Source organism: Apostichopus japonicus, chromosome 3, assembly GCF_037975245.1.
Source record: "Apostichopus japonicus isolate 1M-3 chromosome 3, ASM3797524v1, whole genome shotgun sequence".
NCBI classification, from domain to species: Eukaryota; Metazoa; Echinodermata; class Holothuroidea; order Aspidochirotida; family Stichopodidae; genus Apostichopus; species Apostichopus japonicus.
In genome coordinates this window covers 14,933,094-14,950,990 of record NC_092563.1, presented here as the reverse complement: position 1 = coordinate 14,950,990, position 17,897 = coordinate 14,933,094, and the positions used below count along the sequence as shown (strand labels likewise).

The 17,897-nt window shown below is 36.5% G+C and overlaps 1 long non-coding RNA gene across 3 annotated transcripts in view; it reads right to left on the bottom strand.

Annotated features, from left to right (window-relative positions):
• Positions 1 to 12,764: 12,764 nt before the first annotated feature.
• LOC139958475 (uncharacterized) overlaps positions 12,765 to 17,897 on the bottom strand; it is a 26,269-nt gene continuing 21,136 nt past the window's right edge. For 2 of the 3 annotated variants that reach the window (XR_011789804.1, XR_011789806.1), the window contains 2 exons: positions 14,072 to 14,224; positions 12,765 to 13,332 (listed from right to left, as the gene is read on the bottom strand). This is a non-coding gene — a long non-coding RNA (uncharacterized lncRNA). The remainder of the gene's footprint in view (positions 13,333 to 14,071; positions 14,225 to 17,897) is intronic. The other variant, XR_011789807.1, reaches the window with a different exon arrangement.

Here is a 17,897-nt window from a genome sequence, read left to right as displayed (position 1 = left end):
CGCGTTGACAGTTAATAAGCTGCTATATAGTATCCAGGTCTTGGTATATGTTATACACATATACAACATATATCGTAGGGAGATATTTCTGTTCGGGATTCCACTTGAATCATAAACAAACATAACTTAAACAGTATAACGAGAGTATGTAAACAACATAAATCAATACAGCTTTAATTAGTATTGGACAGAATCAATATCAAACACCGTATCAACATCTTCAACATATTCTATATTTCATATGACGGATATTTTTGCAAATTTTAAACGAAAGCCATTCAGGCAGAAAGTCATGAATTACGGCTGAAGTGATCAAAAGCAAAAATGAGTTTATTTCCTGAACGTAGACTTGTACACACACAATCATATAGATGAACATAAATATAGGCTCAACCAGTATATGCATGCAGTTAATAATGACATTCTAATTTTCACAAATGAACGTGAAATATATAATTCTGCACATGCGTGGATGAGTAGTTAATAAACCAAAATTTCCTCCTTGAGTGTACTTCAGAATTTGCACACTCGAAAGAGATTGTATTACAAAGAAACCAACGTTAGGTTATATCAGCTCTTACTAAAACTAAATCATTTCACGGCCACCACGTCATCGCAGTCTAATAATTCGTCGAAAGCAGAGACAACCAACAACTCACTAGTTCAAATAATATGACATTTTAAATCATTTTATCCTCTCCGATGTGATAGTTTATTGTCTCATTAAAAATTCTAAAAATTTCTGTGAATAATTAAAAAATTCAGAACACATATATGGCACTAATCAAAACATTTTTTCCAATTTTTTTCCCCGAACATGTTAAATTTTGGGATCATTAAACCTTTCGTTACGTTTATTGATCAGAATATATTTCCGAAAGAATTGTCAATCTTCCTAGATTTTAAGCTTTCTTTTTTTGTGCAAATTTTATTCTTATTTTCATAATTATTTTTTCCCTCACGTTAAATGTCATTTCCTCACTATAAATTATAAATCAGTTAAAAAAGGCGTGATGATACTGATTTCGAGCTAATATGCCTTTTTATCTCTGAATCTAAATAATAGCTGAATGAAAAGGCCTTGTCTCATATTCTCTCTGAAATTAAGTTGACAAATTGTACATTGTAAGGTCACACGTGTGTTTTATATAGTGAGTTGCTGGTACTATGTTTACAGTGCGTATATACCTCGTTATTGTCAACAACAACCGCATCGTTGCGGCAGACGAAAATTCAGACAACAGCAAGGGCTTGACATTACGTTTTATCTACTTCTGCACTTGATACATGTGCGAACATTTTATTCCTGTGGTGTGTGTTACCGATGTATTTTTCACTTTCCTCAAGCCGACGGGGAGAGAGAAGGGAAGAACGAATGAAGACACAATGCACCCGGGCCCCCTTCCCATATACCCCTTCCCTTCCCTTCCCATTTCGAACGACTAGGGGTATATGCCATATAGACCACGCGTGTTAGCTCAGCTTCTGTAGTTTCCATTTTTTATTCGGACACGCATATACAACGGTATAGGCTATATACTAACAGTATTCACCTATACCACAGTCACAACTTGTTAGCCTATCCACATAATAATCCACATTAAATACCCATAGGACATGTTCTTGATTGTGAAGGATATACAGTATACAAAGGAAGTAGCCTACGTTCTTTTGTTCATGGGAATGCACTTTCTATCGGATATAACCTAAAGTGTATTTGTACCCTCACCGTGATAATGAGATGGGCATATCATATAGTGGTGTTGTTTATTAATATCACCGTTCTTTGTTAGTGTTTTTGCAGATTAAAGAGGTATAATGCGTGAAAGGGGATAATAGTTAAAACACCTGGAGGTACCGTATAGTCTTCATTACTATATTATGCAAATCTAGTGACCTTCAACCTCTTCCGATTTTTCTCATTAATAATCAAACTGACCTATATTTCACGCCAAAAATGAAATGATTTCTATAATTCTTATTCCATAACAATATCGTTACCTGAAATTAGCATTGTTAATTATTGGATAAAGTGATAGCAGGTGTTTAATTTATTTTGACATTATTTTTCATTTTAAGTCGAATATATACATGTATTAAAACGTGCCCCGCGTTGACTATAAACCTATATTAATTATATACACGGCAAATTCAATGTCCTATAATTGACGCACTAGGTATACGAACTGCACGATCAAAGAGAGGCTTTATAGGCTGGCGTGTCTCTAAATTGGCATTCCTGCCTGTATATATATATATATATATATTTGGCTTTTATAGTTACGAATTCCTTTTGATACAAAGTTATATGAGGAGGTACGATCGTATTTCGACAATAAAAATAAAATTTCATACATTGCATATAATTCTTTGTGTTAAAGAGTCGCCAAATAATGTCACATACTATCATACATGTCACGATTTAGTGAACTGGTACTACACTACTATTATGTCTGCCCACGGCCTCGTCAGTTTGTGTAAGCATATATTCCAGACATTTTGGAAACTATTGTATAGGGCTATGTGCTAAAGAAAAACTAGGCTGCCGTGCTCGGACGAGTCGCGCTTGGAGCCTACTACTCGTATACTTGTACTCACACCAAAGGGAATTGTACTCAGACTGGTACTCATGTTGTTCTCTTACTGCAAGTATGTATGCTATATGTAATTGGCTATATAAGATTTTTCACGCACGTCATGCGACATTGTTAAGGTGCATCCCTTTTGCTTCCTTTGGTTTGATTTGGCATGTGTCGGGGTATAGGGGGCGGGGGGGGGGGGGGTGGAAATGGGTGGGATGGGGGAGTGGGTGTTCTTTACAAGGTATATAGTATAGTCTTAAATATATAGCTGTCTGGTGTAACTTATTACAACAACAACAAATGTTTAAATAACGTTATGTATTTCTTCACTTATTACATGTATAATGGTATAGTGTGTCCATAATTCTGTTCTGTTTCTATATGTGCAATTGAGCATTGAATTAAGGAAAACTCCGTTCTTTGACAAAACAGACGGTAAAAAGTAGTTCCCAAGGGTAACTCCAAGGGCAAATTTTTTCTCTTAAACTGTCTCTTGAAGCTGAATCATCATTGTCATCAGCTTATACACCTGCGGGTTGAAGGCTTAAGTACCTTGATATGCAAATAACCTACTTAATTGCACTGAATTCGGCCATCTTGATCTCCATAGATAGCTACTATAAGTAACCTACAGCACATACATTAATTCTCTCCTGTATAGTCAGTCAATACACCGGCATTATACCCTTAACAACCTCACCGGCGATAAATCCGTTTTCAACCAAAGGGCATGAATGTGGAGAAAAGAGTCAATGGAATTAACCGTCTATATAATGTTATACCATAGCGTATACTATAAAGAGCACTCTAAGCGCATCTATGTCTCTTTGCATTAACGTAAAGACTATGAAGTATTCAGACACCGTGTGACGCACGCGCGTACATCACAGAGGAGGAGAAAGGACTAGTTTTATGAGCGAGATTGCGGACGTGAAATCGGGCCCGTTGCCAGTTTAGCAAATTTGGACGGAAAGAGTGTTTGTTTGGAGGGGCGGAATTTTTGTTTGAGGGGCCATGGATCCACAATAGAAGTCCATTACGGAAACCATAATTTTGAAGAAATAAAGGCGGGTATAATCGAAATTTGTGGGCATTGCCCCAGCTCCCCCCTCCCCCCCCCCCCCGTGGCTATACGAGCCCGCGTAAACTGCGGTGGTTTTAGACAGGCTAATATTTAATGCCGATAGGAAGTGCAAACTCTCAACAGAAATTCGTGTTGACATAACTTAGTCAGCTACCTATACATAACATTTGTAATATGAGGTGACCCTCTCTACCCTCTATACCACCCTCCCCTTCCGCCCTTCTAAATTACAAATAATATCCTACTATCTAAATCAAGTATACATTCAACGCAAGTTAGGACTAAGAAGAGATTCAGGAGTACGGTAATGTTTTGATTGAAGGTGCATATACAACATAATATTTAACCTTCGACCCTTAACGATTATACCGATTTTTAATTAGCCTTTTCGTTCTGAATTAATGAATATAATACTTCATATTAATTTGGCAAAACGGTCTTCTCGCATGAAAACAAGCCGAACATATTAATAACCCATGTTATGCATATCTAACAGTGCGGTATATGTCTTCAGTACACAATGAAACCGTATGCACATGAGATAGAGAGACGCGTTCAACCACATCTTGCTATGTTCGCATATATGTGTACACTAACGTACACAAGGAGGCATTATAGATACTCAGGACATATATACATATATATAGTCGTTCCTCCGGGAAGTGTTTGGAAGATGTAGTCTCCAAATTAGAAGTATAAATATTTTATCAGGCTGTTCCCAAAAGAAAGATCGCTTAAGAATGAATCATGGCCTCTCAGAGAGAAAGTGGTTCACTTGGTAATTTGACAATCTGAGGATGATATTGGATTAGCAGTATAGCTTGAGTCAAGGGATAGTCAATGACCTATTTGACGAAAGTTAAAAGGCAGCTAAATTATAAGAAAGTTGTGGGGAGGCTTTGCTTATGAGAAATGAGGTTGAGTGACTTATGGGAAGGGCTATTTTATAACAATAACGGTAAGATTAATTGGTAAAATTAATACAGACATATATATATATATATATATATAGATATATTTATAGATATATCGATACATAGACTTGTTCGTATATTGTTCAGAAAAGTCCAGACCCACCCTTCCTGTATCTGTCGTTCATTCTTACCCTCTTTCTCACTTCATTACTTGAGAAATTAACTATTATTGATTCAATTTCACGCAAAATATATTTGTCAAAAATGATGACCAAACTAATTGGACTCTAAACCTTGTTTTATTAAATCACGTTCATTCCGTGAGAGAGACCAGGCATTTATTTTGGTCTATTTCATACAGGCTGCTCGTTTGGAGGCCTTTAAAAGGCATTGGGGAAAATCACTGGTACTTGAGACCTTTGAAATTATATATACATCCTATTCGCGAATCCTAGAGCAGCCTACACTATGGTGATAAGATGACGTCATTTATATAAGTGCCTCAAATTGCACATATACACTATTTCATCCCGATAGCGTCTATGATAAGTAGTTTGTATTGTCAATTTTACTGACGTCATTTAAGTTGCCATGGTCATATAAACGCATCAAACTAATTTTATTTTTTTTATCAGTTACTTATACTTCGGAACGAACCGTCATAAAAACAAAATACTCTCCGATTTGCGCAAGCGCATTGTGCAATCGACTATAGTGACAACGTGATAAATGTAGCCAGCACATTCAATATAACAAGTCTGACTAAATCCTATATTTCATATTAGATAGGTCTTTGTGGGTATGTGCATTATGTACATGCGTGTACATTATATATGTGTGTATGCCGACCATACACACACACACGTACGTCACAATTTATATCCTAAATTTATCAAATTTAACTTTAGGGAGAATTAATAAACCAACTATTATAGTGTAGTAACAGATGGTGAAAAACAATGTGATTTTCGCATGAACGTTTTCCGAATTTAATCATGTACCCACTGGCACACACAATGGATTATGCTACTTGGCAAGTTGAGGCATTTAATGGTTAGCTTTTAAATTATAATAGAAAAACAACCACCTCTGCCGGGGGCTGTGACCAATTTCAAATGATTGCACCACTGGCAGAAAACCCTATGGATCCCCGCTCCCGGACTTTTTCTATTGGCTACGACCAAATATACGAGTATACTAAAAAAAGAAAAAGAGAGACAATTCAATGACGTCACACACTTGTGGACAATAAACGTTGAGCGATGACCCAAACTGATTGTTTATAGCTGTGGTTCTACACTTTGTATATGTGACCGGCAGAGAAGAATAAATAAGAAGAGAGGTCCTGGGAAAGGGAAAGTTAACTATTCCCTTCAGTTTTTGCTTCAAATTAACCAAGCTTGGGTCACATTTGTCTTATCTGGGAAGAACAAGAATTATTGTGTGGGTTCCTTCCATGACTTAGAGGTGTACGATTTTGGGACATTTCGAGTATTCTTAAAAAGTGTTACACATATATAAAACCATAGTTAGGTGCGCCGTTGACATTTGTACCCCCCAAAAAATCAATCAGTTTTCTAATAACAATAGTGAAGTATCTGGTGTATGTGTTCAAGGACGTTTGCTTGCAGGCTTGTTACCGTATTCTATAAGAGAACAGGAACGCTGACAAGAGAGTACATGTGATATACACAACCAGACCGTTACAGTCACCCCAACAGAATTTGCGTCTCTGTCCGAAAACCTATACAGATACTGCTCGGAGGCATGAAGCAGTTCAATCAACTGTCAAATACTTTGATATATAAGAGATTTTACAAATTTCATATACAGACACATGAGTTTACAAAGTCATAAATATGCATAACTAATGTGTTTTTGTTTAATCCATTAGAAACAAAATATCTATACTAGTTCGGAATGATGACATTTGGTCACATATATGCTCACCTATACCCTCCATATATCGTCACTCCTCCTTCCCTTCATTCCACCCATCCTCGTACACATGCGTTCGGTCAGACCTTGCGAGAGGGGAGAGTCGGGATCAACAGCCCCATGCAGAGGTCTGATCAGGGGGACCGGGAAAATATGGCATAAAGAATTATTTATCCTCCGTGAGCTCCATGTTTTACAAACCAAACCACTAGGCTCTTCACTCGCAGTGCAAAGCGTTTGATATCAACATATGATCTGTTTGTTCATGAAGGCTGGCATTGTGTGTGGGGGGGGGGTGGGGTGAGAGTGGTTAATTAGGGGAGTTGAGCCATTTTGATGACGAAAGAAAGCTTAATACTCTTAATATATTATATTTGGGTACAAGTTGATCTCACCCCCCCCCCCCCACCCCAAATACAATAACAATAGAAAACACTTTCCAAGCGAGTTGCTTCCATTTGAAACAACTGTACCACCTTTTCGCAATCGAACTGATTAAAATTATGTTAGGTTCTCTTTTAATTAGAAAAAATGCTTTACACTAAATTCGTTCGTCAATCCTTTGCATATCCTGCAAGACCAATATCATCCTATAGCCATGCAGCCGGCGAAGGGAAGTAGCGAATGTGTAGAGAATGTAAACATCGTCAAAATCACCCAGACCATCAAATTTGAGACTGTTTATAAACCACGACGTTAGCAGACTATATCCTTCATGTTTCAAATAAAACGAAGGAGAGGACGCAAGGAAACATAGCCTGGCCAGGACATGACGACTGAAAACGGAAAATGCCAAATTGCTGGAGATGTATATATACTTGATTGAATGAATAATAAGCGCTTCCAAATTACAGGAAGTACACCCAGTGGGTCAAGTGTTTCACGATCGATAACGTATGGTGGCAAGGCTCGTACATAGGGGCTTCAGTTCCTCATTGAGCTGCAGCATATACGTCAGTTATACCATGACATGCTATCTGAAGCAGCCCCAAGCAGATTGAACCTTTGACATCTCCCAAGAATTAAAAAAAAGTCGAGAAAACTAGTAAATAAGAAACTTTCAAGCTAGTTATTAATCACCTGATGTTTTTCCATCGTTTTGTTCACAAAAATGACTTGGCTCGATTTTCTTCTAAAAAAAAGTATATGAAAAGGAAAATGACATAAACTTCTTGCGACCGATGCTATTGCGACGCCTATCAGGCCTTCAGTAGTACTTGGGCATACCATACTATATATATATATATATATATATATATATATATATATATATATATATATACATACATATATACACATACATACATACACATACATATATATATACACATCTATCGCATTAATTTCTTAACGTGTAGTTCGGAGACCGAGTCCTGTTACATTAAAAATTCGTCCGAAAATTCACGGATGACGCAAAATCTTTTATTAAACAGGAAGCACCGGGGAATTCTAATCAGATTCTCAAGCGAAAATCTGGAATCCAAAATATAATTTTAAGAAAGATCACTTTTATTAAAGTTTACTGGAATAATTACCATTCAATCGTCTCATATTTACTTTCATAGTCCCGTTTCTCAAGTTTCAAAATGCAAAGAAGAAGATAATGAATCTTGTTCGTTTCATCATATAAATGTATTATGCTTTGTCAGAGCTAGGACACGTGAACAGAATATCATTGGCAGTTGTGTGAGTGTATTTTCGTTGTATTTGTGTACGTTCTGGGTAACGAAATGAGAGATTAAAATCCGTTGTACGAAAGATCTCATGAAATTAGTATGGAACTGTCCACTTCAGTCAGGGCTAACTTTGCGTGTGTGTGTCCTTTTTCATCTTTATTTTTTAGTTGAAACGTGAGTTAGCCGTCTTTTGTTTTCAAAATTGTTAACTAATCTTCAAGATCTAAGAAATAAGAGGTATAGTCAATTCCTCATCTGCATGTTTTAAGTATTAATTTCACTATTTCATTTTTTTTTTTATAAAATTGGTAACCGAAATCTACATATTAGTGAATATTTAGAAACAGTCACAGTGCGGCACCATTAGATTCGAAACACAATAAACAAATGTTGAATATTTCAGAGATATTCCAAAGCGCTCTTACTGGAGCAGCGCAATTGTAGGCCTTAACAATTATTGTATAATGACAAGGCAATGCATGGTCCTGCTGAGAAGCACCAGACGACGGATGCATCACTTTGAAGCGATGAAACGCGACCAGAGGCTTGAGACAAAATGCTTCCTATTGTGCCCGGTTTTATAGTAATAAAAAACCGATTAATTAATGTAACTGTTAGAGAAAAGAATCTGAATTACTCGTATGTAAAAGAACCACGGTACAAGAAACCGTCTTGTTTAGATGAATCGCTTGCGGTTTGTGTGTACTCACGTACACGCCTGACAGCCACGCGTCGAGGTCGTAAGGGGTGAATACATTAAGGATATTTCAAAAATCTTGAGAGCGAAAGAGAATTCCCAGAGCGACACGGGCACGTAATTCTTCATTTCCCCCCTTTCTCGTCAAGCTTTTAAACGATAACAGGATTCGCGGAGAAATGAACTGACTCGCTTTCGAACTTCGCTTGCCGCATACAAATGAAGATCAGTTTAGATTGAAGTATAGGCTAATATTTAAATTCTTACAAAGTGTGTCGAAGAGAGAATAGCAAGAAAAATATAGCCGTGAATGTAAGGGGGAAAAAAAGAAGGATATAAAGAAAAAACCCTTCTTAAGAAAGTTAAACATAGACGATAGAAGCTTTTCTTTTAATGAACTGCATTTACTTTTTATGGAGATCAATTGAAATATATCAACGACATATTTATAGAGCCACAGGTGTAAAATGATAAAGAGCATTTTGAAGATATTTATAAAGCTAGGAAATAAAGAAAACTACATTGTATGTAGTCTACTGCACTGTATATAACATAAACATATGGGAGATGTTGAATGATGGATATTTTTCATTTCTAAATTTAGCATACTGGCTGTCTAGTCATTTGATAATTAGTGTCACGCACGAAAGTTGTATATAAATATACATATGTCTAGTTGCTTAGGTCACTGGCGCGAATCCACGGTTATTTTTTTTGGGGGGGGGGGTGGGTTTATGGGGGTGTATATAGCCCTTCCTTTTGTACCCCATAAAAAAGTAAAAGTAATTGTTAACACAACCTTGAATATATAAACCTAAGTGTATAACTATAATTTATAACTTAAATATGCCTTACAGGCGTGCACATTACACGAATATATTTTTTTTTCCGGGGGAGGACCCCCAAACCCCCTACATTGGCGTCAGCGATATCAGAACCATACCCCCTTCCTGACTAACTTCCTGGATCCGCCGCTCCTGATTCAAATATGTGAACTGTTCATTTTCGAAGCAACTAATCAATCAATTAAACATTGTTAAATATGTGATATGTTCACAACGCCGTTGTCGAGATTCCAAACGTTTTCACTTTATAATGCTATAGCCATTAATGTTAAAACAAAAAACCACCCAGTAATGTAATAATAATAACCAGGAGGTAAAACAAAATCTACCATTTAATGTGAAACTAAACACTTATTGCAATAAGAATAAAAAAACGAATGTAATTAAATCACTAAAAGTATCAAAAATCAACCACTCTCTTGCATGTCTCTAGGGTGTCTACGATCTCATGAATTTGACACCACGTTATTTTCTCTTAGAAGATTTATTCATTTGATAACATGACTTAGGGAGCACGAGTCTCTAAAATAACTGCAATATTCTTGTAACATGCAAAGCGGCGGGGAGGGGGAGGGGGGCAATTGGGTGTTTATGATAAACCATTAACAAACTACAAAGCAGGAGACTGCCCTATATTGGTGCTTGTATTTTTTTTTTACATCATGCAGTGGTTAGTATTACATCAATGCCTGATACACACGTTTTCTAATTTCATCGACACTTTAACAACATTTCTCGCTATTTCACGAATTGGTCGTTTCGGCGACGCATATATATGATAGAGATAAGTTATGGGCCATGTGATCTGTCTAGTGATTTGCTTAAAGCTTATGTATGCACTAGTCTAGTTTAGTCTAGCCTACCGTACAGGCATACCTAGGCCTAGCTTAGTAAGCAATACAACCGTTCTAACGTCTGTTATAGTGCGAGTGAACGGCCTGCCACTCTCAAGACCCTTTCCCCACTATTTTTAACGTGTTTCGATAATACAAGTACATCTGCACACTGTCATTTGAAAGATCCCCAGTGTTAACCCCAAACCACCTCAGAGAGTTGAAATTTGCAAGGGCTGCATTTTCAAGTTTCCAGAAGCATTCTACGGCATTCATTAAAACCTCCCTGTCTCTCTCTCTCTCTTAGACATTTTATAGTTTAGCTTAACACTCCTGATTGACCTGGGAATAATTTAGGGGGAAAGAACCTCCAAAGATATACTGTTGAGTACTTTTCTCATTTTTTTCTTGTCATAGTTCAAATTTAGAGGTATATATAGTAATGGACTTGAACGAGTACTTAAGTGTTCATATTGAGCATTCACAGTCTACAGGGCTTTCAGATTGTCATATATACACGCCTACTTCAGGCCGCTTAATGAAACAACCATTATAATTTTATTACATTATATATATATATATATTTATATATATATATATATATATATATATATATATATATATACATATATATATATATATATATATATTTATATGTGTGGGTGTGTATGTCTGTGTATATATATATATATATGTGGGTGTGTATGTCTGTGTATATATATGTCTGTATATATATATATATACATATATATATATATATATATTTATATGTGTGTGTGTGTATGTCTGTGTATATATATATATATATATATATATGGGTGTGTATGTCTGTGTATATATATGTCTGTGTGCGTACGCAATTCGGCAACATCAGTGAAACTGAATGAAAAGATCAGTCTAACATACGGTGGATAGTTAATTCAAACATTGAAAACTGGTGAAAGATGAGTTAATAATTGGTGAGTTCCCTTCAAAACATAATAAGTGATTGGGCTAATGGAGCAATAATAATCAATATGACACTTATACGTGAGAAACAGGGCTCTCCAACTCTCTCATGCAAACACTTAGTCTCGATAACATCTACGCCTAAATCCGGAAACGTCTGTTTAAAAATTAACAAAGCCTTTCAGGTTAATATCAGAGCTCAACAACTCCTTGATAATGAAATCAATAGGTGATCAGAGAGCATCAGGGTGTATGCAAAGTTTTCTTTCGTTGCTTAAGAAAAATTTTGCTGATCAATTATATGCAAGTGTTATCATATATACGGAAAATAACATGCAGCTCTGTCTTCGTACGAACGTGATGTATTCTCAATTAAATCATGAAGAATGGTTTTCTTTTATATTTTATTTAAATATGTATCCATGTTCAGGGTGTATGTATAATTTTCCGGGTGGGAGGGGGATGAGGGGGGGGGCGTTGATTGAAGATATGCACTTTATTTTAATGAGCACCGTCATTGAGGGGGGTCTGTTTTTTTATAAATAGGGTGCTTGGATGCAAAATGGTGCTTTACTTTGCAACCACATTTGTTTTAAGACTCTTGCATGAGGTTAATGTTATCGTCCGTCGTAGCCTGAATGACAATTCTCTACTCAGGTAAATGTGGACCTTTGAAAATTGGACGGGGTGCAAACCCACGCATCGCCGCCCCCCCCTCACCGCACCCTTACCCTAGCTTCCATGGACAGTTAATCGGTGAAACAAATTTTGTACTGTATACAATCGCATTACGTTTTGTCTCATCATATACGAGTAGCAAATGTTACGAACATTTAATTGGCTATGTTACAATCTTAATATTTTATTCTCTTTAAAGGCAGTATTATTAAAACCTAGTAACCTAAGCTTAAAAGATACTATAATGATATAAACCCAACACACCCCTCCCCCCCCCCTAAATTTAAATTCGTTTGGAAAATGTTCCTTTATATATGAGGCAGAAGAATTGAACATGTCTAAAATAATATTATGATGTCACAAACGTTTTCGATTTTTTTATTCATTTTTATGTTAATGAATTGCTCGTTGATAGAGGTTTCATTTGTCAGTCAATGTTACCTGTCTGTTGCTCAAAACTAACTTTATGACTGCTGATGATGAATAAATAAACATAAATGTTTCGCTTTCAATCAAATAAAAAGAAAATTAGCATACACCAAAATGACACTCAGAGATTTGTACAGGCTTCCGTTAGCAATATATGACGACAAGACAGATTCCATTATATTAACTGGAGCTTGATCATATTCTCTCAAACGAAAATAAATATCTTGTCTAATTCCTCTTTTGACTTGGTGGAGATGAGGGGTTGTGGATGAGGGTAAGCTACAAAATGTTCACCGAACAGCTGCAAGAATTGGTCATTTTGACGTTGTAAGCTCTTGATAATATCACATCGGAAATCAGTATAAATTTACACTAGGTTCCAATCATTCAGTCAGACAACATACTAACCTAAATAATACCCATGAATGCCTGTGTTCAAGTAGGCTCCACATGACGTCATAGGTATGCTCCAATTTAATGTTGAACGAAGACGCCCCGGGTCATCAATCGTTTCATCATCTTTGCCCGGAACCCCAGAATGCATTGTGTTTCCTTTGCCAGTGACCGAGCTCTTTCTGTTGATCTTCTAAAGATATGTTGCAGGAAGCATATCAGCAGTGATGTTTGCTTCACCGCCTTAGAACATCTGTACAAGTATTTTGGCGGTCTCTTAAAATCATAGGTTGGTTGATTGTTTGATTTGAAGAGCTTGTAGAAAGTAAAATAACGACTGAAAACTGCATTTCTTACTAATTGCGGTGATGTATGATTTCGATCAATTACAGATTATGATTAAAGATGTTCTAGTGTGTGTGTTATCATATATATATATATATATATATATATATATATATATATATATATATATATATATATATATATATATATATATATATTCAAAAAATAAGATAAATGTGTATTTTTCCAATGTGTAGTTGTAGAAATGTGTAATTATGGAAATGTGTAATTGTAGAATTTTGTAAAAAAACTATATTTATTTTAAATAATTGATAATTAATATTAATAAATTATTGATAAATCGAAGACGATTTATTTTATAAGGGTTAAAATATGTAGAAAGTAAAATAACGACTGAAAACTGCATGAACGACTGGGTTAAAGGCAACTAGCTAATTTATACCCAATTCACAATGTGCAATGAACCATGTACCAGTCTTGCCTCTGTAGACTGAGGTGAGGACTTCTTTGTAGACCACGAGAGCATAGACATATATATATTTTTTGTTAACGTAACGCACAGACTGTGTCGTCTTTATTATATTATTTCGTTTACTTTATAGTTTTCCAAGTGTGACTGCCAGTGGCAGCTCCACGATATTAACTTTAATTTAATTCCGGCCAGCGTCTACAAGCTTTTCAGTGTCTCTGTCACTAGGATATTTTGTGCACTTATATCTCCTTTAACTTCAACTAATATTAATCTTACCTTATAATTTCCTTGCACCCATCCATGACGTCAATAACGACAATTATCATGCTTGTCACACAGTGCCGTCCGTGGAAGCCGTACAGCTATATGTACGCGCGGGTGGAACTTCATTACAAGAGAGCGGTTACGGGAAAGCATCACGGAATCCTTCTGTGGAGTACAATCCATATGAATAAGGCTGAGTGATGCGATTATATGAAACGCAAATCTCTCTATGGTCCTTTCAAATTGTTTATACGAAGAATTGTAGAAAACTGAGCCAAATTTGTCAGAATTTTACAAAATGGAGGATGACAATGACGACGATGAAGATGACGATGACGATGTTTTCAATGACGATCGAATTTGAACAGAGATGGCGGTGCCGGGGGGCACAGGAGGCATGTGCCCCAACTTGTTTGAAAACCTCAAAAGTGCCTGTTACTCATAAATTAGAATTGCCCCTCTTTGGAAAACAAAGGCAGCACACCTTTTCTTCATTTATTTATTTTGAAATTCCTGTATTATTTGAAAAGTGCCTTTCGTTGAAATATAAGAAGCATTTCATTAAAATGAGAAAAAAATCAAATACAGGAATTGTGGTATGTAATGCACAAAGGATACCTGGCAAGATTTGAGGTATAACTTTGTAGCTTGCCCTCTCAGATCAAAGTCAAGAAGCCACTGCACAACGAATTTGGTCCCTCTTCATCCCCTTTCCCTCCACCCCCCCCCCCCCACCTCCCCTTTTCCCGCGCCGCCCCTGATAATGAAAGCGTAACAAGTAAGGGTTTACGCAAAATATATAGTTTGAAAAAAATACTAAATATAAAAATTAAATGAAAATGATTCAATTTCTAGTTTTAATTAATCAATACAGCAAGAAGAAAATAAATAAATAAACTAAAATAAACTAATTATAGACGTAATAATATGACTGGGTTGAACGCTCTTCTGCTTTTAATAAAAACTAATTCCCCGTTCGTCCTGGGGAATCGCTGCAATTGGATGTTGGTTACTGCTGAGGTCTATAAATACATCTTTTACTAAATTAATTAAGTTTTGTCTTCGCCTCAATAATTTAATGATATTTTCATGCAATTTCTGCAGGCGTTGTTATTGAACAGAGGAGTAATCGTTTGGAAAGCTATGTACACCTTGTTGTGTGTGTAGCAGTTACCGTTTATATACCGATGCTTTGAATGGGCATATGTATACATTGTAAGTATAGAGTAAGGGCAGTGACGTACGCTGCATGTATTTCAAAGATGGGGAAGAAGGGATGGGGGGGGGGGGGGTTGCTCTGCAATCTCTCGACTGATTTAGGTAGGGGAAAAGGAACCTTTATGTAAGGGGGGCGGCGGCAGGTGGTGTGAACCTGGGGTCGTCGACTCATGTGTATAGTTTTAGACCGTCAAATTCTGCATACTGAGGCATATTTAACTCTTCCCCGACTGAATATTACAAGTTCCCCGACTGAATGTTTGTCCCACGATTGACGATGAGGTGGGTAAATTGTGTGGAAGGGGGGAGGGGAGAAGGTGGGGTGGGTGGGTTGGCTACCCGTTAACCTTCATCCAAAATAAAAGGTGTATTTTTATATAAATTATACAGTCAAGTAACTACCTACATCATTATAATCAGTTCGTTAGGTAACAACGTTCCCAAAGCTTAGGCCTACATAATAAATAACCTCCTATTATCTATATATATTAAAAATTGCGTTATTATGTAGAATGTAAGTTATCAACTATATAACATATCACTCTTCTCAACCACAATGTTCTATCCCTAACCAATCCCTCATCCCCATCACCCACCCCATCACCCCTCCCCCAGCCCGCACCACTACCATCCCGTCTAAACTAAAATAAAAAGCCATTTTGTCTTCTCTTTCTTCAAAGGAAATAGAATCTAGTGATATTTTTCCTTGTGTACTTTTTCACACATGCGTCAGATTCCTAATTTCAGAGATTCCTATATGAAGGGAGAATGAATTTGGAACTTTCATGTCGTGTATAACATCCATATAAACTTAACAATATGACAACGAGGTCAGTCATTTATAATACAATTCCTATGAGGTTTAACATCATTAAGTCTGGCGTCATGTAAATGTAAATCTACATATTAAAGCAGCAGTTTAGCAGTAACTTTTGGATTATTTCTCAATTATTTCTTTTTTTCATTCTCTTGTTTCGTTATTTTATTATTTTTTTTTTTAAATCTTATTTTGAATAAAAAGAATATCAAAATTGTCAGCTATTGAAGGACGAATTTTCTGATCACACACACTTTCTAAATATGTCATTCAAAATGTTATAAACACTTCACTTGAACGAAGGAGGCACAGACTTTTTTTTTCTCGCTCTCTCACTCCTCGGGGGACAGCTATTAGTTACAAACTTCAAATTGACCTAACCTGTCGAGTATAAGTCAAAATAAGAGTCCACTCAAACACCCTAAAATACCCACCCATCATTTGTTTTGTTTTTAATTTACAAAAGGTGACAGTAAATGAGCAGATAGTTTATGACACAAATAAGTTCGTAACATTTCGTCACCCAGACATATTTTTCATACGAATATTCATCATACATATAAAAAAAAATCCCATTGTAAAATCTAAATAACTTCGAACAGTAATCGATTTGAAATGAAATTTGATTCGCTGAATTAACGTATGATACGTTGCTATGGGAACTTAAGCATCCGTTCCAATGAGTGAATCAAACTCATCAACTCGATATGTTTCTTAAAAGAAGAATGGTTTGAAACAGCAGACTCTCTCCAGGCACAGAATATTTGACCTAATACTTTTTGAGGTTAGGATAATCAGGTTGGGAGAAAGGGAGTTTGACTATATTGTTGTAATGAATGTTCTATTTTTGAAGCATAGTTTGCGGAAAGAAAAAAAGGAATGATGAGATCGTATCTGTTCTGAAATAGATTTCGAAAATCAGGTAGAAAGTCAATACAAACAATAAAAAACCTCTCCCTGTAGACAATGTCTCAGGTTATTAATAAATTGGTGGCTATAAATAAACCTACTGACGGTGCAGTTATTATTCAAAATTTAGCTACATATTTTAAGGAAACAGATTTTCATTTGATATTTGCCACAAAGTGATGGGATTGTTACAGATGATATCCAGCTGGGAAAGGACAGAGAAAAGCTTTGGCTGGAAACGGAATTCAAAGCAATGTGGCATAGGAATAATAAGCTCTACGCCCTATACATACTAACTGCATGAGCTATCCAGCACTTAGTTGGTGGCGGTCCCTTTATAGACAGGCTCGATGAGAGGGTGAGTGTGGGGGGGGGGGGGGTATGGGGGTCCAACCCGGGCCAAATCAGGTGATGCGGGAAAGATGTGATAAAAGGATTACGTATTCTCGTTTTCATAAATATACTTGACTTTATAGGCCCTAATAACAATGACCACGACAACGATGACCATCGTCTTAGTCGTCATCGTCATCGTCATCAATAATTTAATAATTTTCAGGTTTACAGTCTTGTTCAGGACCAAGGCCTTCTCACACGACTTTACAACTTAACCCTGGTCATTGGTAACTTGTCACACCTACATACCAAAGTGTGTGCAATTCAATCAATCTCTCCTGGGGCACCCAACCGGCGCAAACAACTATATTTACAAGATACCTCGCAAGTCCCCATTTATACACCTGGGTGAAGAGAGGCAATGGAGATAAAGCGCCTTGCCCAAGGACACAACGTAATGATCTGGCCAGGGCTCGAACCTGTAATCCTTAGATCACAAGTCCACTGCCTTAACCAATTGACCGCACCGCCCTCCCATCATCATCGTCGTCATCATCA